The following is a 25,730-nucleotide window of genomic DNA, read 5'->3' as shown; positions in this document are numbered from 1 at the left end:
TTAAATCCAATCTAGGATTCTCTTCCTTAAAAATATTGAGTTTAAGTTCCGATGTGCATCTTTCAATCACGAATTCTAACTATTATTATATTTTACCTTTGCAAAGTTTTTTTTCTTCTTTATGGGTATGTGGCCTTCACTAGAGATATTTCCTGAGACACCTTTATAAGGAGAACTAGTTTCTGCTTTTGTTTGGGACAGGGTTGGTAGCAGGTAGGAAGTCATCTTAAATGTGCATGTGTGTGCACATATGTGGGTATATATGTGTTTGTGTGTGCGTGAGTGTATGTGCGTGTATTAGTATGTGTATTCACACACATGCGCACAGGTGTAAAGATCGTCAAGGCAGTAGGTGGTAGTTAGCTGACCAGTACAATATTATAGGGAGAGAAATCTATAGAGAAAGCTAAGTTCTATCTACCTTGAAATCATCATAAAGTGAATGGTGAATTATTGCAGGAGGTCCTTGGAATTTGGGGCAGTGCCAACACTGGTCTCAGAACACATCAAGAATAAAATCTGTTGTGTCAGGGATGCTAAGTCAATGCAACTTCCAAAAGTAACCAACATGAATCAAATATTTGCTATGTGCTGGATCGTATTTTTTAAATTAAAAAAAATTTTTTTTAAATTATTTTTTAGTGTAGTTTTAAGTTGAAGGAACAATGGACATGGAACAATGAACTGGTTCAAAATAGGGAAAGGAGTACATCAAGACTGTATATTGTCACCCTGCTTATTTAACTTATATGCAGAGTACATCATATGAAATTTCAGGCTGGATTAATCAAAAGCTGAATCAAGATTGCTGGGAGAAGTATCAATAACCTCAGATATGCCTATGATACCACTTTAACGGCAGAAGATAGTGAAGGACAGAGAAGCCGGGCATGCCACAGTTCATGGGGTCACAAAGAGTTGGACATGGCCAAGCAACTGAACAACAACATAGTTTAAGGAAAAACTGAGAAGAAAGTACAGAGTACCCATGTATTCTCTCACTTTTACCCCCACCCAGTGTTTCTGTGTTTGCACTGAACTGTGTATTCCCCACCAAAGACGTGTTGAAGTCCTAACCTTCAGCACCTCAGAATGTGACCTTGTTTAGAAATTGTGTCTTTGCACATGTGGTCAAGTTAAGACGAGTATTAGGATGGGCCCTAATCCTGTATGACTGGTGTCCTTATAAAAAGGGGAAATTTAGACATAGAGACAGATATACACAGAGGGAAGATCATGGGCAAACACATGAGAATATGGTGGGGCAGGAACGCCTCAGGCTATGAGCAGCTAGGAGTGAGACATTCCCTGGGGTCTTCAAAGGGACTCTGCTGACACTTTGATTTCTAGTCTCTGGACCCATGAGATAATAAATTTCTACTCTAAGCCACCCAGTTTTTCGTACTTTGTTACAGCGATCCTAGCAAACTAATACAGCCCATTGCTAATATCTTGCAGTGGTACATTTGTTATAATTAATGCGATAATACTGATTGGTTGCTTTTGTCGCTCAGTCACTAAGTCGTGTCTGACTCTTGATGATTTCATGGACTGTGTTACACCAGGCTTCCCTGTCCTTCACTGTCTCTGGAGTTTGCTCAAATTAATGTCCATTGAGTCAGTGATGCTATCTAACCGTCTCATCTTCTGCTGCCCTCTTCTCCTTTTGCCTTCAATCTTTCCCAGGATCAGGGTCTTTTCCAACTCTCACGTCCATACATGACTACTGGAAGAATCATACCTTTGACTATACAGACCCTTGTCAGCAAAGTAATATCTCTGCTTTTTAATATGCTATCTAGGTTTGTCGTAGCTTTCCTTTCAAGAAGCAAGCATCTTTTAATTTCTTGGTTGCAGTCACATCTGCAGTGATTTTGGAGCCCAAGAAAAGAAAATCTGTCACTGCTTCTACTTTTTCCCCTTCAATTTGCCATGAAGCATTGGGATTGGATGCCATGATCTTAGTTTTTTGAATGTTGAGTTTTAAGTCAGTTTTTTCACTCTCCTCTTTCACTCTCATCAAGAGGCACTCTAAGTTCCTCTGTGCTTTTGGCCATTACAATGGTATTATCTGCATATCTGAGGTTGTTGATATTTCTCCTGGCAATCTTGATTCCAGCTTGCGATTCATCCAGTCCGGCATTTCACATGATGTACTCTGCATATGTTAAATAAACAGGGTGACAATATACAGCCTTGTTGTACTATTTCCCCAATTTTGAACCAGTCCATTGTTCCATGTCCAGTTCTAGCTATTGTTTCTTGACTGGCATACATGTTTCTCAGGAGGCAGGTAAGGTGGTCTGGTATTCTCATCTCTTAAAGTATTTTCCAGTTTGTTGTGATCCACACAAAGGCTTTAGTGTATTCAATGAAGCAGAAGGAGATGTTTTTCTGGAATTCCCTTGCTTTCTCTATGATCCAACTAATATTGGCAATTTGATTTCTGGTTCCTTTGCCTTTTCCAAACCCAGCTTGTACATCTAGAAGTTCTTGGCTTATGTACTGCTGAAGCCTAACTTGAAGGATTTTGAGCGTAACCTTACTAGCATGTGAAATGAGCACAATTGTTCAGTAATTTGAATATTCTTTTGCACTGCCCTTCTTTGAGATTGGGATGAAAAGTGACCTTTTCCAGTCCTGTGGTCACTGCTGAGTTTTCCAAATTTGCTGACACATTGACTGCAGCACTTTTATAGCATCATCTTTTAGGTTTTTAAATAGCTCACCTGGAATTCTATCACCTCTGTTAGCTTTTAAGGTTCATGTTTACATTAAGTTTCACACTTTGGTACATTCTATGGGTTTTGCCAAACACATAATATTATGTATTCACCATTACAGTATCAGACAGAATAGTTTCAATTCAGTCATGCATTTCTGGCTCAAATTTCAATTCCTTTATGCCCTTCCTGAGGACTCCAGTTTGGTAGTGATATCTTACTCCTTGGATATCCATCATTCAGTTTTGGTAATTAACAATGTACTGCCTTGGCCTGGCTTATTAGTTGTTCTAACTAGTACTTAAATATGTTACTGGTAATTTACTTTCACGTGCTTTCATTCTTAAGGCCACTTATGAATAGATACAGTCTTTTAAAAGCTCTTTTCACTCTTGGGACATAGCAGACACTCAGGAATTATAGCCGATTTGAACTATCAGATTTTTATTCTTGATTTTACCATGCTGAGAGTAAAAAATGTAACTCAAGCTGAATGATCTCTATGGTTTACTGACTGATCAGTGTTTACAAAGTGAATTAAAGACCTAGGTAATAGGCTATATATGAATCTCAAAAGTTATATAAACCCTCATTTGCAGTAGTTACACAGTAGATCTGGCAGTGTTTTCTTTCTGACGATAGAAAATGAACTTTTGTCCTTTAAAAAAAAATCAATTTATCAACCTGCTTTACTCTTTTCTCAACTAAATAGTTCATTTGGGACTCAAAGACCAAATAAACACATGAATTCTAACATACAGTTTGGACTTAACTTTAGCTCAGTCTTCACCATTTTGCTCCAAAAATCCGTGCTACTTTTAAAAAAATGCAATCACCAAGACACATATGCGAAGACCAGGAACACGGAAATAAAAACGAATGGGATCAAACAGGAACTCTGCCTCCTTAAGTTGTTTCTTTTCTCAGTGGAATACAGAACCCAAGGCCCTGCTAAGAGTAGATTAACATGTTATAACCTGTTTTTTCTTTCCTCCTCTGCTCAGTCTTTCATTATTACTTTTTTCTCTATTCATAATTTCTCCACTTGCAAAACAGGAGAACAGAAGTCTTAATGTTACCAAAATCAATGTCTTCATGGCCTCCTTTCCACCTTAGGAGGAGTGGACACTGGGCATTTTAGATTTTTGAAGGGACGGTGTTTATCTATACTGACCTTCACACTGGGGAAGACCACACACTTCGGAATTTTGTGTCTCATCTCCAAGCGTTACTACCCATTTGGAGCACTTTAAGTTGTTCACAATCCCGTGGCATTTCACTGTCTGATCTTCCCAAGTAAGAAAAGTAGATTCACCTCCATTTAAAGAAAGAAGACCGAGATAAATAGGACTGTGGCATCAGCTCCTGCACCACAGCCCGCCAGTGGAAAACCAGGACTGGTATTCAGACTAATCTCTAAACTAAGCTGAAAAGTTTTCTTATAAGAGAGAAAGAATTAAAAATTTGGAATACTATTCCTTTGGTACCCTTTTCGAGAGTTTGAAATACTCTTTCACAGCAAACTCCAGGAGAATTAGACCAAAAGACACAGAACAGAACATATCAAATCAGCAAAGGCATATGGTCACTGTTGCTCTCTTGGCCCAGAAAGAAGAGAAAAGCATCAAAAGTCATGGGAGTGAATGCTATGGCAAAGACAGAAATTCTCCACCAATCTATGCCCAGGTGAGAAAAAAATGCATAACTATAATTTAAAAATTCCTAAATGTGCTTTCTAAATGCATACCTGATACCAGAGGCTAATTCTGATGTCACATCAGGATAGGATCCTTGTCCCAGTGGACCTGTCCTACAATGGGTAGGGCTACTGAGAAAATGTGAACCCAATTACTGGAAAGAGCCAGGTAGAGGTGAAACGGCCATCTGTTTAGGGTTGTAGTGAAAGCTATTTTTTGAGATTCTAAGGCTCTGACGCTCAATATAGTTGTCACTAGTCATAGGAGGTGATTTAAATTAATCAAAATTAAGTAAAATTAGAAATTCAGTGCCTCTGTCTCACCAACCCTATTTCAAGTGCTCTGTGGCCACATGTGTCTAGGGGCTACATGTGTCTTCCATGTAAGACAGTGCAGAGAACATTCCATCATCACAGAAAGTTCTATTGGACAGCCTGCTGTAAGGCCTTCCAACTCCTAATATAAAGTGACTTTACCATGGGGTTATACAGTTCAGAGATGTGGTCTCTGTCTTCAAAGACCTTATATCTCCTAGAGTAGATGGAATGGAAATGAGGGGTGTGGTATGGGCCAGCCTCTCAAAGCAGGGATGTGCTCATTTAATCCTCTCATTAGTAACTTCTTTGTTGACCTATGGGAGATCTTTCAGATCTGCAGTCTTGCTGTTCTGAGCACACTTGCAACTGAGAAAGGGAAATGCCTGCTCAGTGAATGCAAGAGAAGCTGAGACACTGTCTGCAGAGAGCTCACGCTTCGAATTGCATAACAAGACCCAAGAGTGGCTTATGTGGAACAAAAGGTCAGAGGCCATAGGGCTTCACCAATTATAAACACGGTACGGAGGTCACCATATTTTACATAACAGTAGCTTTACTTGTGCATGACTCTCTGGCCTTTCCAGTCTACTCAGCTATAAAAATATCAGCAATCCATGAGTTTGCTCTTCATGATTGGTTTCTCATCTGACATTTCCAATTTAGTGATCAACAACAAGATCCAGAGCCTTAGCCGGGTATCCTGCTAGTACAAGACATTAGTAAGGTGACAGAGTTTAGATGTGCTCAGTTGTGTCTGACTCTTTGTGATACTATAGACTGTAGCCCTTGGAAGAAAAGTTGTGACAAACCTAGACAGCATAGTAAAAAGCGGAGACACTACTTTGCCAACAAAGGGTTGTATAGTCAAAGCTATGGTTTTTCTAGTAGTCATGTATGGATATGAGAGCTGAACCAAAAAGAAGGCTGAGTGCTGAAGAATTGATGCTTTTGAGCTGTGGTGTTGGAGAAGACTCTTAAGAGTCCCTTGGACTGCAAGGAGATCAAATCTGTCAATCCTAAAAGAAATCAGTCCTGAATATTCATTGGAAGGACTGAGAATGAAGCTGAAGCTCCAATACTTTGGCCACCTGATGCAAAGAACTGACTCACTGGAAAAGATCCTGATGCTGGGAAAGACTAAAGGGAGGAGGAGAAGGGGACAACAGAGGATGAGATGCTTGAATGGCATCACCTACTCAATGGACATGAGTTTGAGTAAGCTCCAGGAGATGGTGAAGGACAGGATGCCTGGTGTGTAGCAGTACATAGGGTCACAAAGACTTGGACATGACTGAGTGACTGAACAATAACAAGACTGTAGCTCAACAGGCTCCTCTGTCCATGGGATTTTCCCAGAAAGAATATGGGAGTGGGTTGCCATTTCTTCCTCCAGGGGATCTTTCCAACCCAGAGATTGAATCCTTGTCTCTCACATCACAAGCGGATTCTTTACTGCTGAGCCCATGGGGAAGCCCATGGCAGGGCTTCCATTTACACTGTAAATGTAATTTTATACTTTGTAAATATGTAAATGTAAATGTAAATTTACACAGCACTGTAAATCCATTTACACTGCTGGGAACAATTCAACAGTATGCCCTAGTGGTACTTAGGACTGGTGACATTTTTGTACATGAAGGACATGCTATTACAATCAGGGGATTAATTATTCCTTAGTAAATTATTCAACATCTATTCATCATGATCATCAAATGCACTTACTGTGTTTTAGAATTTTGAAGCAAGTTAGAGACTATATTCTAGGAGTTTGTAATCTAAGATGATAAGCTTTGAAACCAAACTGAGGGACATTATCCATTATGTCCCTCAAACATAATAGATACACAATTTAACATATAAATCTAAACATATAAATTAACATATAAATCTAAACATATAAATTAACAAAGTTAAATAATAAATTGAAAAGTGCCTAGACTGCTTCCTCCTTTTCTCATGAATCATTTAGATGGTAAATTTAGATGGTAGTTTCACCCATTTGTTAGTTTGGGAATTTCCGGACTTTCCTTCAAATAAAGAATGGCTCAGAGTGCAAGCCCGCTTATGACAAGCCGAGATGACAGGATCTCTGAATCTTGTATTCACTGACATGAGTGTTTACTGATACCTGTATTATTGGAGCTTGCATTTTAATTACTGAATACATATCTGTCTTCCCTAGAAGGTTGTGTGGAGAAGGAAATGGCAACCCACTCCAGTATTCTTGCCTGGAGAATCCCTCGGGCAGAGGATCCAGGCAGGCTATAACTCACAGGGTTGCAAAGAGTCATACACGACTGAGCAACTAACACATAGAAGGCTGTAATCTCCTAGTGATAATCACTCATTTTTGTCAACCCTCAAAGTTTTTAACTATTTTTTTTTTTCTTATAGTCAGCACTAAGTTCACACTTGTTGAATTAAAGTGGGTTCCAGGGCATTGCTTATTTTTGGATTTAATTGGTAAACAGAGGAACTTGGCTAAGACATGATCAAAAGGTCTTGCCTCCAATTGAACTCTTAGTAACCTTGGGGATGGTGGTTCACTACGAAGCTCTATCTTATTTTGTAGTTGTGGTTGTTTTCTTCTAGTGGAAAAGAAACTTGTCTTAGAAAGACATTCTGGTTTCTGAAAAGAAGGGTATTAGGCCTTTGTAACTGAGGGAATTTCTGGGACGTTCAAAGGAAAAGGAGAAAGAAGAGATAACAATGAATAAGAAGAGAATCAGGGTTGAACACATCAAATTTCTAAGGCCTTTGGAGATGCCTTGCCACTCCTCCATCATAATTAGAAAACACTGACATTCAGAGCTGATTTAAATGCTTCCATCAGTCTAAAAAAAAAGTGTTGCCTGATTTTACTCTGTGACTATGCTTGGTAATTAGAAACATAAGGCACTGTTCTGGATGTTTTCTTGGGAACCCACCCTCCCAGGCTTGGCGTCACTACCCATTGGCTACAGGACCTTTATCTTTTCTCACCATCTCTCTTAGGAGCTCCTACCCAGGTCACAGGAAGAGTGTGAGGTTGCCATGGGCATTCTTGGAAAACCTGGAGACCTCCGGCGCCACTTCAGACTCTAAAATACACGGAAGAAACTCATTTTGCCTGCCTGTTCCCTTATGAAGCTCTATAAATCTGTATTGCATTTGGAAGGCAGTAGTTCAACTATGGCAAGATAAGCATTCAAACCAGAAGAATAAAAAGAATGATCGTTGCAATGACCAGCATGAAATAATATCCTTATTTGTTTCTGAAAACAAGAAAGCGATTTCAACAGTGTCTTCACACTCTTGCTGGGAAATCTGTACTTTGCAAAATGTGGATCAGAATATGATCTAAGAAGCAGCAGCAGGAGCAGTTTTTTACTTCTGACAAAATTCACAAAGAAAATGGAAAAATACTTGTAATCAAGGGCTTCAACTCAGCAGTCACCTAGCTTGTCAAATTAAAACATGTGGCAACCACCTGCCAAGCATCTTGAAACAGCGATAACGTCTTGTTTTTCTACCTGACCTGTAATCTCTTCGGAGCACATTTGCATTTCCCAAATTTTCACACTTAAACAATGCTGTCCACACCATGTATAAAGATGACTAAGCAACTCTGTATTAAGTAACCAAAGCGAGTCCTGCCAGTTTCAGAATAATTAAGTTTCTGCAGTCTAATATAAACAGTTCCAAGAACTACATGCGGCCTACCAAAAGTATATATTACAAGTAGTCAACACTGAAGCCAGCTGGCAGACAGATCAACCTATTAAAGTAGAATTGTTCAGAATTCAGAGTATTATTTTTCTTTCCTCCCATTATTTTTCGGCATCCAACTTTGTTTCTTTGGGAATGTTTTCAAGTATACAAAGTAAGAAAGTGTTGTGGAATTGCAACTCCTGTAAACGAATGAGCATTTCTCTTGAGATTCTTTAGAACTCACAAGTAAGTCCCATTTCAATCCTGTCTACACAGACAGTAACAGTAAAACAGAGCAAGTGAATCCACTTTGTCCCCACTCGGCTAAAGTGTTGGTACTTTGCCTGACCACCAGAAAAGTAAACAGTGACCCAGACAAGTGAATGAGCACACAAAGCCACATGCCCATCAGACAACTGAAACAGCTTTCTGACTGTAGATCTTTGTACTGTCTCTACCAGGGAGCTTGCTAGATCAACAATTATTACAAACAAGGCTAATGTCATAGGTTTAATCCTACCAGGAATGAGTTAACTATTTGAGAGGGAAAAAAAGTCCTAAACTGTTGCCATGTGCTTTGACATTAATCTTGGCCAGCTACATTGCAGATGTAGCTGACAATTTTCAGTTGAGAGAACATAGAGATGATTAGACCAACCCATCCCGCCATGACCTTCAGGAGAGAGTATGCTCAAATGAATGGGAGTGTGTCATCACATAAAAGGCTTCTCTACATTCAACTGAATTTTAAGTCCTAATGTCTTCTTCACTATGTTTAAATTCATGTATATTCAAGAGATGCTGAAACTGAAGCTCCAGTACTTTGGCCACCTGATGTGAAGAGCCGACTCATTGGAAAAGACCCTGATGCTAGGAAAGCTTGAGGGCAGGAGGAGAAGGGGACGACAGAGGAGATGATTGGAGGGCATCATGGACTCAGTAGGCATGAGTCTGAGTAAACTCTGGGAGATAGCGAAGAAGAGGGAAACCTGGTGTGCTGCAGTGCATGGGGTCGCAAAGAGTTGGACACGACTGAGTGACTGAACAACAACGACAGCATATTCAAGACTGGCAAAGGCTCTACATCCATCATCACAATCAAAACTTCAAAAACAACATTCAACAAATATTGTGACTTACCATTTGCTACCTTGCCGGGTGTGGCAAAGAGGATGTGAATGCAACTACTCTGCCCTCATTGTGCTTATAGTCTGATGGTGGAGACAGGCAATAAATCAATAAAATATAAACTGGGACGGGGTTAGGAAAGGAAAATCTAAGCTGCTATGAGAGAGAACTACAGGAATGACTCCTGGTTTTCTTTGTTTTTTTTTTTTTTTTTTGCTTTTTAATATATTTTTTGCAAACTTTTAATTTTGTATTGGGAAATAGCCAATTAGCAATGTTATGATAGTTTCAGGTGGACAGTGAAGGGACTCAGCCATACATATACATATATCCATTCTCCCCCAAAGTCCCCTCCTATCCAAGCTGCTGCTTAACATTAAGCAGAGTTCTAACTCAAGGTTTCCTTTGGGTTAAAATAAGATTTAAGAAGTAATAGCTTTTTCAAAAAAGAATAATGTTACTACACTACAGATAAGCATTGATAAAGGGAACATAAATGTATGAGACTGAGGTTTGTATTTATTAAATATATATCAACATCTAGATTGTGCCAGGCACTTGCTCTTCTAGGTGTTGATAAATCGAACTCGTCTCTACTTTTCTGTCCTAAAAAAGTGAGTGAAGAGTAAAGTAGCTAGTTAGATTTGCAGGGTGGTGAAATATTCTCACCCTTTTTTTCCAACTTCAGATCCTATGTAAGTAATGTAAATATAATGACCTATCAAAAAATATGATCTGCCAGAACTGATACAGACATAGGGAATCCACTTAAGATATTAATTTCACATGGCTAGAGTGGAGGGCATTTTTCTAGAAACCACCCAACTCAGTAACGTCCCAACAACAAAAGCATGTTTCTCACTCACCACTGGGCAGAAATTTGTTGATTTGAATGTAGTTGGTTCACTTTGTTTTTTCAAATTTTGGTTCATGATTCCAAGAAATGAACAACCCATAATAAATTTACTTCAGTGGCAGAACATCTCATGACCAGCTTTCCTACTTTGAATACCACAAGCAGACCTTTAATTTGTTGACACACAGCCCCTGGACATTCATGAAAACAAGATGTTCTCTTGCTGCTTTTTAAGTTAAACAGATTTAAGTCAGGGTCTCAGCTGAATTTCAAAAACAGATGTTCCGTAGCAGAAGGGCTGAACTGACCCCAGCAATGAGAGGCTGTTTCACTTGAACTTGAATATTCTTTTGTTAGTAGGACAAGTGATCAAATCCTGGAACTGAAAACAGGAGCAACCCAGGGTTTACTACTGTCTCCATTCAATGACTGCCCTGTGGGTCTGGGAAGACTGACATCCAGGAATCTTGGTTTGGGGAATAAGCTGAAGCTTGGGAGGTTTAGGTGTCTGGGCTATGAAGGGGTTAGTGAGGAGGGATGGTCTTTCCCCCAGCCCCCACCCCTCTGCCGGCAAAGCCACCATCCTGTTTCCCTGTCCACCTTGGGGGCCCTGCATGTAATGACTCCACTGTACCCACCACCTCTCCTGACCCCGTAGTCAGGCCACTTCCTTAGTCCTGCAGCAATCCAGCTAGTATTTTTGCCTCTGGGCCTTTGTCCCTATTTCCTCTCTTTTATAACCTGCCGTGCCCTCCATTCCTTCTGCAAATCCCATATATTTTCCTACAGTGTAGCTGAGTCTTCTCTTTATTCCAGAAGCATCCTGTCTTTCAACTCTGTAGCATTGTTAGCACTGATCTTTTTGATGGTCAATACTACACAGCTTTGTTACTCAAATGTGTTATACCCTCTGTTTCTCTGAGCAAATGTGAAGCTGCTCAATGTCAGGGCCTGCATCTCCTTTGGTATCCCCTCGCAGTGCTGGGTGCTTTGCTCTGCCTTTATAGATACATGAGAATGGCTGCTGAACTGAACTTACTGAAAAAACTTCTGGCCTAAAAATCCAAGTTCCAAAAATTCCACACATCTGGCCGTTAATAGCCTTTACGCTTTCTGGGCACCTTATAGAACTGTAATTGTTGGGTTTCTTGTGGTCAACTTCGGCCAAGTGACTAGTTCTGGCCAATGACTTGTGAGCGGAAGTATCCCGTCACTTCTGGGGCAGACCATTTACTTGTTGATATGAGATCCTTCAGAGTATTTCTTCTCTCTGCCCTGGGGTCCCCAAGTAAGGATGGCAGTGATGTGGACGAGAGACCCCTGCCTATCCAGGGTTAGAGAGAAAGCACGAGTGAGCAGCCTTTGGTTGAAGTCGCTAAGATTTTGAGTGGTCCCCAACCCAGCATAACCTAGCTCGCCATGACTGACATAGCCATGCTTAAGCTAGTCCATGACAAAAATGATCTTGTGATATTAGGCACTGCTTCATGAAGGTATTTATTCAACTGACTGATTTTCTGTTTCTGTCCTATGGCTTCTAACATAGAAATAGGAATGGGTAAGCTAATCAGGTAGGGCTTCATGGAGTGGAAATGGCTCATTGGCCCCATCTGCCTACTCCAATGAGTCATAAACTACCGCTAACTGCAGGAGTGCTCATGTGTTGTGTGTTCATTCACTTACACCAGGAATGACAAACTCAAATGCTTTAAAGGACCCAAAAGGTAAATACTTGGGGAGTGGTGGCCTGTGGGGAGATGGAGAATGCATGCATCCCTAAAAAAATTCAAAATCAAAATTTCAGGAAAACCATGCTGGGCAAAGGAAGCCCATTTTCAGGTCAGTGTGGACCTCAAGTTGCTTGTTGGTAACCCCTAATATATACAATCATTCCTTAATGGCTCTCATGTGCCAGGCTAGGCACTGTGAGGAGTTAAAGGGTGAACTTATGTGAATTCATCTATTAGCCTACATTCTAGATGGAGTTTATTTATTTAGTCAGTGGTTATATAGCATGTGCTATGTACCCAGTACAGTTCTAAGAACTTTATAAATATCAGTATAAATCTTTTTAACAATCTTTATTGATCCATTTTATAGATGGAAAGACTAAGGCTCAGAGAAGGTGTGTCATTTGCCCAAGGTCACAGAATTAGCAAATATTAGAGCCAGGATTTACATCCAGGCAGCCTAGCCCTTAGAGTCTGTGCTTTGTGAGACTATGCTACTTCTTACAAGATGTAATACAAGGTAGCTTATGGCAATAACCTCACTGATGAAAAGACCATGTAATTGCCTAAAGGATCCTTGCTTGGCTACAAACAACCCTGTCTAGAATTTGTTTCCTGTTGGAAGGATTTGGCTTGCTTGATATTAGGGGGAGTCCATATTTGATGTTTATTAATGAAATGAAAATGAATCTTGTTGATGTCCATTTGGGCTTTGGCAAACTAATTTATTTTTTCATTTAAGTGGGGTTCACTTTAGAAAGTAAGCTGAATTCATCCTAAAGTCTTTAAAAAATAAAACACACTTTGACTATTTCTTTTTGCTTTTTAATTGAATTAATTTCAGACAAGAAGCAAAATCATCTAAGATTATCTGTTAGTGTTTGTCTTAAGACAGACTCAGATTTTGTAAGACCTGAAAATTATTTAGGAGTCCTTTAAGAAAGCAAATACAATGTTAAATGTAAAAACTTAGGCACGGGTGTGACAGACATCTGTTCAAACGAGGGGCTCTGCGGCTTAAGCACCACCGGTTTCACAGTGAATCACTTTGGGTCTGTCACTTTTGATTCTTTGAGCATTCCGATAAAAAAGTCACAAACCCTTACTTTGCTCTTAATTTCCAATTATTTTGATACTACAGTTATGTCTCCCCCTAACTAATTAATGTCCCCCCAATTAATTAATAATAATTAATTACTAATAATTATTAATTATTAAATTCTTCTTGAAAATATAATTTAGGACACAAATAAGGCAGGGGACAATTAAGCTTCATTTTTCAAAGCAATTTTCCGAAAAGTAGAATCAGAGATACAGCCAGTGGTCTGCAGTGTTTGCCTGTAAACCACATAATTAAGAATGATAGGTAGATGAGACAGCAGAGATATATAAAATATTATGACTCTTTGTTAAGATAAGGCCAATAAAAAATAAATAAAAGAATCAGAAATCACAATTTATGTCAAAGAGTATATTATTGGAGTCACTAGATTTTCCACTGCATTCAATAAAAAAAGTCCATTTTATAGGAAGAATGAAGGAACATTAGAATTGTTAATGTAGCCCAGACCTAATATAGCACTGGCTAGAGAAGTTCCAATTCAGTATATAGCTGTAGAGTGAATAAATTAATGAGTGACTGAATGTGTATGTTTGAAGAGCAAGAAAAGGACAGATGGTGCTAATAGTGGTCACAAGCCTCCCCCACCAACCCTGACTTAAAACTGCATCTTTTATTTCTAATCCATTAGCCAGCAAGCTGGGGGAGGCAGTAGATATGTCCCCAGAGTCCCTCATGATAACAAATGCCTTTATGTTTATACATCTTGAGAGTCTGTGATGGAATCAGATTCACAGTCATGGGTATAATATACTTATGGGAGGAATATTTTGAAGAACTTGAAGAAAATGCTTTTAGACGAGTGCCTTCCTTCAGGCCTGCCATATGTTTGTATTCACTCCCTCTCTGCATTCTCTGAATGTGATAAACACACTTCTCTCCAAACTCAGGATGCCCCGTTCCACGGTATGTCATTCTTGGTCGTTAAATAACAGGACTTGATATTAATGTTGGCTGTCTCCATTCGTCTTTAACAAAGTGTTTTCAGCCAAAGATATTAAACTAGTCAACCTCTCTTTTCCCCTGTCAGAGAAACAGCCAGTCTCCTGAAATCACAGCTCATTTATACCACGTTGGCGTGAATATTCAGACTCCATTTGTCTCCAGCTCTTAAAGACTGGTGTTAGAGTGAATGATAGACATTTTGTTTTGAATTAGCAAAAAGGAGGAGGGAAAAAAAAAAACCCCAAGTAATAAGTTTGGCCTTAAAATATCTGTTTCAGGGAATGCAGCTCTGCTTTTTCCTCCAGTAAAAGTCGATTAAAAAAAAAAATCTAGATTTAATTTGGCATTAAGTTGGACCTGATACAGAAAATAGTAGGAAGGAAAATGTTTCAGTCTTCCCCCGCCACCGCCACCCCCCCCCCCCCCCCCGATTGAGCCTTTAAACTCTACTGGAGGACTGTTCCATGGGCTAGTACAAGATGTTTGCAGTTTTGTTTTATTGAACATCCCAAAGCAAACTTTGGAAGTAGTTGAGTCTGTGTCCTTGAACTGTACAAATCCCATCACAGTTGGAACCTCAGACTTCTGATAGTTTTGTTTGAAAGCTAAATAGCAGGATCATTCTTCTTCTTCTTTTTTTTCTGTTTACGGCATACTCACTCATGCTTTTTGGAACAGAAGTCTGGAAAGGAGTTCTAGGCAAGAACTCCTGGCAACATTGTTTTTCTCCCTGGTATCTGTGCCTTAATCTTGGTTTGCCCACCCTGACAAAACCTCTTTCCATCAACAGCCATGCTGGGTAGGAATGTGTGCTTAATGGAGGTGCCTCCTAAGGCCAGGTGCAATTCCCTGGCCAAGCAAACACCATCACTTGGCCAAAGTTACAAAATCTGCGCATGGTGATGCTGGAATGCCCTGTTACCTTCCTTATCATGAAAGTTTCAAGAACTGGGAAGACCTGAGAACCCATGCTCCTTGAGTCCTCTTGATTCCTAAGCAAACTTGGGTGTTGTTCTACAGTCACTACCAGAAATCTATAGAAAACAATTTTAGTGCAAGAGTGATCCCTTCAAATTCTGCTGTAACAAGTATAGACACACTTGAACTAAACAGGAGACTGAATACTGTGTCAAGAGTGTCCAGAGAGGCTTGTTCTGCAAAACTCAAGAGAAGATAAAGGGAAAAAACCCTCTCTTTCCATACCATCTAGAGCTTCAACTGACTCCATAAATACTGGCCCACAGAGGTTATAAAAACTCCCATTTATTCTGTTCTAAAACAAGGCAAAGCCTGCTGGGTGCTTACAACTCAAAGCACTTCTTATACATGCTCATAGGAAAATTATCTTTCTCTTCATATCTTATAGCTGACTGAAGTGATTGAAATGCAGTCTGGAGGCACCTCTGCTGGCCACTGGCCACCATTCATTTGGAATACCCCACCTAGGCCATTCATGGATTGCAGAGCTGTTTTCTCTTGACTTCAGAATTTCTCCCTGCTCATTTTATACAAATAGCAATTTATGTAAAATCCACTGACACAGGTACCATTAGCACTTTAGGTCACTGAGTGAAAAATGGCATCTTTTTCCTGGCAACTTGAAGAATACCAAGAGGAAAGTATGGAAGTGGGGGGTACTTGAAGAAATCTGGTATCTCAAAGTTTATTTTTAAGAAATGGAAGGGGTATGCAGAGAAGGAGGAAATTTACAAGCCTCTGACAGACTCTCCTGCTAATAATCAGACAATCCAAAGAAAGATCATGGGTTTCTGCTAGAGAAAGAGAACCAATGGAGAAATGGAGGCCGGGGTGGGGGTGGGGGGTTGTTGGTGCATGGAGAAGCAAGGAAAAGAAATGACAGTTTAGAAAATAACAGAGAAATGAATGAATAGTTTTCCTCCTTTTGTTTGTATCACACTAAGCAGGAGAAAAGTGGGAAATTCAGGGCTGGGGTGAAGATGGCCCAATTAGAAATTGCTTTTGATGGTGAGACCCAGAGAGGAGAAGCTTGCTATGGCCACCATGACTCAGGGCCTGGTCCATTCATGCATCATTAGCCCCCATTCTGTCCTGTGCATGAAACAGGAAAATATCACCAAAACCTCCTTGAAGGCATAGGAAGTGTGGGGAGACCAATGCACTATGGAAGGGGTTCAGTGCAAAGGAGGTACATTCCCCTCAACTGAGTCCTTTACTGACTGTCTGGACAAGACGCTGTTCTGTGGCAGAGGAGTCCCAGTCACCTGACCTTCTGTCTCTTTGGACATTGAGGAGTCTAATCCTGGACCTCCCCTACTGTCCAGTCTGACCAGCTCTGATTGTGACAGAGAAAATGGTCCTAAAGGGAAGCGCTGATGTATGATAGCCCTGGGCAAGCAGCTGGGGAGTCAAACACAGGCTAGGGTGGGTGGAGCTGGCTGGAGAGGAGCGAGGTCGGGTAGAGAAAGCTCCCCAGGAATGGCTTGGGTCAGAGCCCTAAAGGAGAGGACAGAAGAAGTTATAAAATAGGACCAAAGGAATAAGTGAAGAGAGAAATAGATAGACATCTGCAGTTGCTAATACACATATTCTTACATTAGAAATGCCATTTAGATTTCTTCCTCCTGTTATTTACCAGGCAAACTTTCTACATGCAATTTCTAGTGGCATTGTTAAACCGCTGCTCCTCTCCCTCTGCAATCTCTCTGGGTGGCCTCATAATTCCTACGTGTAGGTTATGATTATGAAAATTTCTATCTCTAGTTATTACATGGGCTTCAGACTTGCATAGCCCTTGTATTCTAGACACACACCCTTGGATGTCGCACAGGCCCTTAAACTCAGCAAGTCTCAGTCTAAACTCACTGTCCTTCCCTCTTGGCTCCCAAAAGAGTGTTCTCAGTATCTGGAGCAGGTCCATGTTGTTTACTCTTTGAGGAGCGAGGTAAGTCTCCTGCCATCAGTTAATCATATTATTTTTTTTTCAGTCTCTGTCTCCAGCTTTGACTTATTTCCACTTTTTGGAAGTCAGGAGACAGGCAGCAAGTGAGGAGAGAGCACCACTAATAATCATTATTTGGAGGTGGTCTTAAAGCGAATTAGAGGTGCAGAGACTTGTATCTTACCTCTCCATTCATTTATTCATTTAATAAGTACTATTGAACGCTCACTATTTACAAAGCCTCCTCTAGTGCTATGAAAGATGTGAAAGGCACACTTTTCAGCTTCAAAAGTTATTTAATGAAACAGGGAAGTGAGAGATGTATACGAAGGACTGCAACATACTGTAGGAAAACCAAATATTCTAAGAGTGACATAAGTGCTAAGGGACTTCAGGAGAGGAGACTCAGAGAGCTGTCCATATGCAACAAACTAAAAATCAGCATATAGGGGGAAAAATGATGGGGTGTTAGAGACTGAGCTGCGTTCCCACAAATTCGCATGTTGAAATCTTAGCTCCGAATAACTTAGAATATAAACAGATTTGGAGATCTGGTCATTAAAGAGGTGATTAAGTTAAGATGAAATCTTTAGAGCATGCATTAGTCTGATGTGACTGTGGCCCTTCTAAGAAGAGCAAGATGTTGGACAGAGAGAGCACACCAAACGTGTGCTGGCAGTGGGATGCTATGTGAAGACCCAGGAAAAGAGGGCCATCTGCAAGTCAAGGGGAGAAGCCTTCGAAGAAAACAAACCTGTCAACTCCTTCACCTTGAACTTCCAGCCTCCGTAACTGTGAGAAAATAAATCTCTGCTATGTAAGCCCCCCGGTCTGCGGTATTTCGCTCTGGCAGCCACAGAAAACCACTTCTCCCTACTAGTGCCAGCCTTGGAAAAACTGTGAATGAGTGAAGTTTCCTTTAGCTTCTCCATCCTCTACCTTCTGAAAGCTCCTCTTTCTGCTCCCCGGGTAGACCGTCTACTGGTAGAAGTTCTTCCAGGTGAGGAGGATTTGCTAAGAGTGAAGAGTACTTCCTCCTGAAATCATTGTTCAAAGGTGAGCTCCTTTACCCTGAAGACTCCCTTATCATCTCTCTATTCCCTCAAGTCAGTAACATTCTTGGGAAGTGAGAACTTCATTATTGATTGGGGACTGTTTTGCTTAATATACTATAGATGCAGGAAAAAAATTAAAATTAAAGCAAAAAAAATCAGATTACAAAACAGGAAAACAATTCTTTCAAACTTGATAGATTACTTGGTAAATAAACTATGAAGGGCATAGCAGAACCCTTGGTTTCTCACAATGAATCTTTAGGTGCGAGAATTTAGACAATCAGGCAGAAATGTTATGTAATTGCTAAGATCAGAGCCTGCTCCACCGCCAAAATCACATAAACTCTACTCACAGGTAAGCAGTCAAATGTCTGCTTGTGAACCTCTGGTTGATTACCAATCCCTATGAATTCGGCTGGATGATCTTCAAGCTTTTCAGTGATTACCTGGTATAAAAGGATGGAAACTCAGTGCAGTGAATTTTAGTTAATGCACAGCTATTCCAAATATTTAAGATACAATTTCTTCCTCAGGTACTGATATTGGTTAGGACTATCAAAGGGAAATAAAGCACAGATATAAATAGATATTGCATTTGCAATTGATAGTTGCATTTTAAAGAAAATTAATACAATTATTACGGAGTCAGTCCCTAAATTCTTCTAAATAATGGAGGTGAGAGATGGTTTGTACAAAGCAGGGAGCACTACCAATGCCAACAATCAAAGACCAAAGACATTAGAACATAGCCAGGGACACTGCCTTTTCTAAGTTCACCTTCAAAACCTTCTAAACCTCAGACTCTCAAAGTCTTTTTGGACCCTTTGCTTTGCCCCAAATCTTCTGCTATTGATGGTTAGGGACTTGGTTAATAGGTAAAAGAGGAGGTTCCAGAAGATTACAAATAATGGTAGAATGCCCTAATAGATAATCTAGAGGTAACTCTCTTGTACTTGAAACAAAGTAACAAATATTAAATATTAGACCAAGGAAATAATGAACTGCAGCCGCAAATCACCATCGCATCCCTAACTTGCCCTAGCATGATGCAACAAGGATGCTATGAATATGAGTGTGGGAAGTGCAGCTCTGGGTTTTAATGTTTGCCTTTTTTGGTAGAATAATGGGGCCCACATGGACCTTAAGAACACACCTTGCTTTCCCCCACCCCATTCTTTGCTTTTTTGCGTTGGAAGGAAATAGAAGTTCTTGGAGTTTAGGGACTGGCTTGGAATCCCACTGTTGGGAATCAATCTTAGATTCGTAGATTCTCATTCCAGATTTGTAAAAAGCAAACAAAACAAAAACCTGCCTAGCATGGTATTGATGGTTTGTATCCATCTCAGGAAGGCTGGTTTGCAAAGTACGGATGGGGAAACCTGAGGGGCTTGTAAATTATTCAGCAGGGCCAGGTGTTATTTCTTATTCCATTTCTTTATTTGTGAGCAGACATTCAGGCTATCTTCAGCTCCCCTCCTTGAACCTCTACCATCTCCTCCTATTTGTCCAAAATGCACACTTCAACTGTTGTATTGTTGTACATCTACAGCACCTTGCTCATTATTCTGGGGATGTGGGTGTTGATCTTAGGAGCCTAATATCTAGTTGGAGTGATAAAAGATATAATTATCCTTCTAGGTTACAATGCCAGAAAGTGATAAGAGCTCCAAATCCCATTTAAATTCCTTTTCTCCTACTATGGGCCTCATTTTGGAGGTCTTTCTTATAAAACTGCAGAAGAGGGGGACAAGAAAATCTGTGAGACATCTGCTAGCTGGAGAAGTTGCTCAAGCCTGGTTTACAGTCTAGTTCCCTACAGCTCCTAGGCTTCTGCCAGCATGCAGCAGGGCATCAAGAAATTTTGTTGAGTGAGTGAACAAAACCTATGAGTTAGAGGGGGATGATGAACTCCTCAAAACTGTGGGCCAGATTTTGTGTATTAACTTTCATTCATTTCTGAAAGTAGTCTCTGCTCCCTTTTCCCCCCACCCCCCCCAAATTAAGAACCACTGCCTAAATGAATAGGATAGCACTAGTACCTGTGCATTAAGTTGCTTCAGTCATGTCCGACTCCTTGCAATCCCATGGACTGTAGCCCTCTAGGCTCTTCTGTCCATGGGATATTCCAGGCAAGAACGCTGGAGTGGGTTGCCATGCCCTTTTCCAGGGGATCTTCCCTACCCAGGGATCGAACACATGGCTCTTATGTCTTCAGCATTGGCAGTGGGGTCCTTTACCAATAGCGCCACCTGGGGAGCCCTGGCATAGCACGAGAGGGTAGTGTTTAGGTGAGAACAAATCCTACGAGTAAATTTACAAACAAATAAGGATTGGGTACCTAGTCCCGATGCTGCCACATCCAGACCTACTGCATCTATTCCGTGGCCTTTCTTTCATCATCTCTAGAATGCAGGGAAGGCATGATCCCTGACCCTCCTAATTGCAGGGCAGCTTCAAGGGCCTAAGAGTTAGTTGATGGTCTTGACCTTGGCTGTTCACTACAACCACCCAAGGAGCTCTGAAAAAATGACCCAATATTGGGATCCTCCTTTGATCAACCTAACGAGGATTTGGGGGGTTAGGCCCCAGGCATATGTGTTTCTCAGCTGTCCCCAGGGAGTCTAAAGTGCTGGCAGGTTGCAAGTCACTGAGATAAAGACGCAGACTTCTTTTCCAAATCACTGAGCTGTGTGCACATGTAGGGTGCAGGTGGGAGAGATTCCCCTCCAGGTCCTGCTCCTCTCTATGTGTCAGGAACATATCAGAGATTTGCCAGTGAACAAACAGCCGCTGAACCTGGCTTCATGGCACTTACAATACACTGTCCCCCTAGAATTGAGGTTCTCAGACTGGCTGCATATCAAAATCTTCTGGGAGAGCTTTTTCAAGAAAATATGACATGGGAAATTCCAGAGAGGTGTCCAGAAATTTGCACATTATAAGAAGTTCCTTGCATTCAGATGCTGACGCAGATTATAGAACCCACTCCACATGTTGCTCTTGCTGTGGTTTAGTTGCTTAATCATGTCTGACTCTTGGCTACCCTGTGGAGTGTAGCCCTCCAGGGTTTCCCAGGCAAGAATACTGGAATGGGTTGCCATTTCCTTCTCCAGGGATCTTCCCCACCCAGGGATTGAACCCAGGTCTCCTGCAGTGGCAGGTGGATTCTTTGCCACTGAGCCACCAGGGAAGTCCACCCCTTCCACATAGGCCTCTCATTCTTCACCCTCAGGCTTCATCAAAGGAACAGGAGACTAGAAGAAATCATGGAGTTACCTGCCTAATGAATGAACCAAGAGATTTAAACTCATAGGGAAAAAAAATCCTCAGTACCTTCCCCCAAACCCTCTGGCAAGGTCAGTACTTACTTGCTTAGTTTCCCTTTCCCTGGTCCCAATTCCCTCAGTATTTTTATTTTTAAAATTGGGAATGAATAAAGAAAAATATAAAGAAATCGGGGACCTGGGGAAACGTCTCTTTTTTGGTCTGTAGAGTCTATGTATATGTTAATGAACCATCTTGTTAGTGAGACAAAGATAGAAAGGCTTTTGAGAGAAATCATAAGGTGAATAGCACAGTGACTAAACAGAGAGTTTGTCTTCACATATACTTTTTATTTTCAGATTGAGGACGGAAGGGCCAGAAAGTTGATGGAGCTCTCACTTGCTGTTTCAAGACCATGTCTACTACCTTGCAACTTCAGATTCTTGCCTGGGTGAACCATTATTCGCTGGATCCCTCTACACTTTTCATTCAGTGCCCAACATATAGAGACGGGCTGACCTGGCTCAGAGGCAGCTGCTGAAATTCTCTGCAGGCAAAGCTAAGTCTAGACCGGACATGGTAAGGAAGGGAACGACCCGAGATGAAGGAAGAGGGGTCGGAAGAGCGAGCAGGACGGCGTGAGGCAAATAAGCCCCGCTGCCTCGGTCGTTGCCTTCCCAGCCAGTGGCAGACGGCCAGGTGCTATTTATTGCTCCTTTGATTGAACTGTCTGCTCAGGCGTGTGGGGAAATTGGGGTTTTATATGAAAGCATTCACTAAGGGAGAATCAAGGTGTAATAAAAAGAAAGGAGGAATTTCTTTCCTTTCAATCAGCTTTCTAGTCTTTTAAGGGGAGTGATTTTCTTAAAACCCTCAGGAAACCTCTAGGTAAAGCGGTTCAGTAGCATGAGGAGCAGGACCTAGCACCTTCCTAGGTTACACAAATGGAAAAATATTGACTGTACATACTTGCAAAAAGTGGTTATGCTTCTCCTTTAAAATTCCTGACACAAGTGTTCACAGAAAGATGCCATATTCCAAAAGGATACCAAGGGGTCGGATAAAGGAGAGTATCTCAAATGATAACTTATTATAACAGGGAGTTTTTGAAAAGGTTCAATTAGAGATCCTTTATAAAAAAGAATAACTTCATGGAGTCAACAAGAAGAACCAGGTTTTCATTAATTTAGATATTGCCTTGTGGAGTTGAGTTAGGATCCTTTGATTTCAACATTAATATTTATTTTAAAAAATCCCCCATGACACTTTTGTAATATGCTCTGCTCTCCTCATGGAGATTCTGATAACTACTGTGTGTTAAGGGTTTTTAGTGCCAGGCCCTGTGCTAAACTCCTTTCATACATCTATCTCATTTATCACTACAACAACTAAAGAGATACATGTTCTTAACCTAGGAGAAGCCCTGAGAAATTTGTTGTGTTTAACACATTGGCCTAAATTCACCCAGCTAGTAAGTAATGAAGCCAGTGTTCAAATCCAGGGCAGACCCAGCCTGACAGGTATATGAGAAGGATATATGCCCACATTCATTTATAGATTGAGTGAGTTCTCTAAGCGTGAGTTCTCTATGTGTTCACTGGACACATAGTGAGGAGCAAGGACTCTGCTCTCATGGGAGTTATATTCTGGTGGAGTACAGATAGCACGCATGTTTCTAATAGTGAGCAAATAAAAGAGCCTAACGTGATAGAGCGCCACTGAATGTTGGATGGTGAGAGATGGTCTCTCTGAAGAGTAGATACCTAGGCTGAAAATATACTTCTAGTTTAAGGAGTCACTCATGTGAAGAGTGTTTCTGGAAGAGCCTTTGAGAATCCTGGTGGGAGGTAGAGGGTTTTATGAGATGACTCTGTGTTCTGTGATCATGAAACTCTTCCAAGTTGTTCAGTCCATATGGGATTCAGGCTTATCTGTCCATTAGCAGAATATGCAATGCTGAAAGATGTGCTGAACAAAAAGGGACTTACCAAAAAAAAAAAAAAAAAAGATTGTCAGAGCACCACCTTTGCCAGAAAGCATGAGGATGGCAGAGGTGCTGGTCATCTGTCTCTAACCATCAGGGAGCATGCCAAGGATACCTGTGCATCCGATGCCCAGGACAATAGATGCCTCTCTGCACTCCTGTTAATTTGGTAAACTTGAAGACAGCTGACTTCTGTGGGTTTCCATGAGCTCCTCTCAGTCTTGTGCATTGGAGAATAAGGCAGAATATTTCTTAATAATAAAAGAATGAAACACTACAGGATATAATCCTTGGAATGGGAAAGGAATGGTAAGAAGCTATTTCAGACTTAGCTGGCAGGAAGTCACATAATTTGTGGGAATGGAAATTAAAATAAAAATTTTAAAAATAGATCTATGGGTTTTAGTCAAAATGCGCCAGTAACAATAAAACATTAATAATTGTCTCTTGTGAATTGTCTCTGTTTTACATTTATAGTTGACTATGGGACCTAGGAGTATTTTGGAAGAGAAGAAATATGTGATCTCAGGGAATTTGGGTCACTTAAGTAAATACTAATGAGTGAGTTGACCCTGACCAAGTTATTTAAGTACTCTTGGCCCCTCAATTCTTTCATCTGTAACACGAAGCATTTGGAATAGATTTTTAAAGATCTCTCCAATTCAGAAGGTTTTCGTATAATTTTATGGTTTTTTAAGGGAAAAAAAAATAATGTGTATATCTCAGTATCTATGAATGACCTAGTTATGGCTGGGAATAAAACAAGTTCAATCAAGTTCAGCATCAAAGGGGGTTCCCAGAGAAAAGAATTGCTTTTCAGGGACCACCTACACCACCCCTTCTCCATTATTTCTAAAAGATGAATGTATCTTACAGTTCTGGGAGAATCTATTGAACACCTACTATGTGCAAGGTACTTGGTATTTGTTATCTAATTAACCTTCAAAAGAAAACTGAAAATAGTTGTTTTAGTATCTTATTTCAAAGTAAGGATACAGATTCAGATTCATTGTCACATAGTTAACATGTATCAGAGCTAAAACTGCAGCCCAGACTTGTTTAACTTCAAAGCTCTTTCTAGGACTGAACACTTGGAGTGGAGTGGAAGGGACAAGAGTAAATAAGAGAATAAGAAACAAAGTTTCTGAAAAGCACAGCAGAGTTTTCTGCAGTAGTATGGTGTTGCAGCCATGAAATTAAAAGACGCTTACTCCTTGGAAGGAAAGTTATGACCAACCTAGATAGCATATTAAAAAGCAGAGACATTACTTTTCCAACAAAGGTCTGTCTGGTCAAGGCTATGGTTTTTCCAGTGGTCATGTATGGATGTGAGAGTTGGACTGTGAGGAAAGCAGAGCACCGAAAAATTGATGCTTTTGAACTATGGTGTTGGAGAAGACTTTTGAGAGTCCCTTGGACTGCAAGGAGATCCAACCAGTCCATCCTAAAGGAGATCACTCCTGGGTGTTCATTGGAAGGACTGATGCTGAAGCTGAAGCTCCAATATTTTGGACACCTCATGCAAAGAGCTGACTCATTGGAAAAGACCCTGATGCTGGGAGGGATTGGGGGCAGGAGGAGAAGGGGATGACAGAGGATGAGATGGCTGGATGGCATCACCGACTCGATGGCCTGAGTTTGAGTAAACTCTGGGAGTTGATGATGGACAGGGAGGCCTGGCGTGCTGCGATTCACGGGGTCGCAAAAAGTTGGACATGACTGAGTGGCTGAACTGAACAGAACTGATGGCGCTGAGTAGGAAAACCTCAAAAGCACAAGAAGGAAGAATGACTCTGGAGCGGATGCACCTATTGCTTAACTGTGGTGGAAGTTACACAACTATCTGTATTTGCCAAAACTTGTAGAACTATACACTAAGAGGAGTAAATTTTTACCGCATATAAATTATACTTTGATTAAAAAAATGCAAGCAAGAAAAAAAACGTGGAAAGAGTCTTGGGATATAGTCTCAGACCTTAGGAGAGTTCATCCGTGGAGAAGGGGCAAACTACAAGTCAATGGAATCGTAGGAAATGGCAGATGGATTTCGAATACAACTAAGGAGAATTTCCCCGATTCTATCAAACCACAAGAAGATAGAATAACTCAGTCTGGAGGAAAGTAACATCACCTAGCACCTCAATTGTATACCCATACGGAAGAAAAGAAAATCAAATCTTGACTTCTATTTAATATCATGTATCATACGCCCCCGCCTCCAATTCCAGATTGATTATAGATCTAAATGTGAAACTTACACATTAAAGCTCTCAGAAAAAAGAAGATACCTCCATGATCTTG

The 25,730-nt window shown here is 40.7% G+C and overlaps 1 protein-coding gene across 5 annotated transcripts in view; it reads right to left on the bottom strand.

Moving 5' to 3' along the window:
• Nucleotides 1-25,730, bottom strand: part of CALD1 (caldesmon 1) — a 202,601-nt gene that overhangs the window by 108,991 nt on the left and 67,880 nt on the right. The window contains exon 3 of one of the 5 annotated variants that reach the window (XM_065939008.1): nucleotides 18,535-18,627. The exons of the other annotated variants lie outside the window; for them this stretch is intronic. The gene's annotated coding sequence lies outside the window, so the exon portion shown is untranslated. The remainder of the gene's footprint in view (nucleotides 1-18,534; nucleotides 18,628-25,730) is intronic. 5 annotated transcript variants of the gene reach the window in all.

Source organism: Muntiacus reevesi, chromosome 6, assembly GCF_963930625.1.
Source record: "Muntiacus reevesi chromosome 6, mMunRee1.1, whole genome shotgun sequence".
Taxonomy (NCBI): Eukaryota; Metazoa; Chordata; class Mammalia; order Artiodactyla; family Cervidae; genus Muntiacus; species Muntiacus reevesi.
Note: the sequence above shows the minus strand (reverse complement) of the source record. Positions and strands in the feature narration are given on the sequence as shown.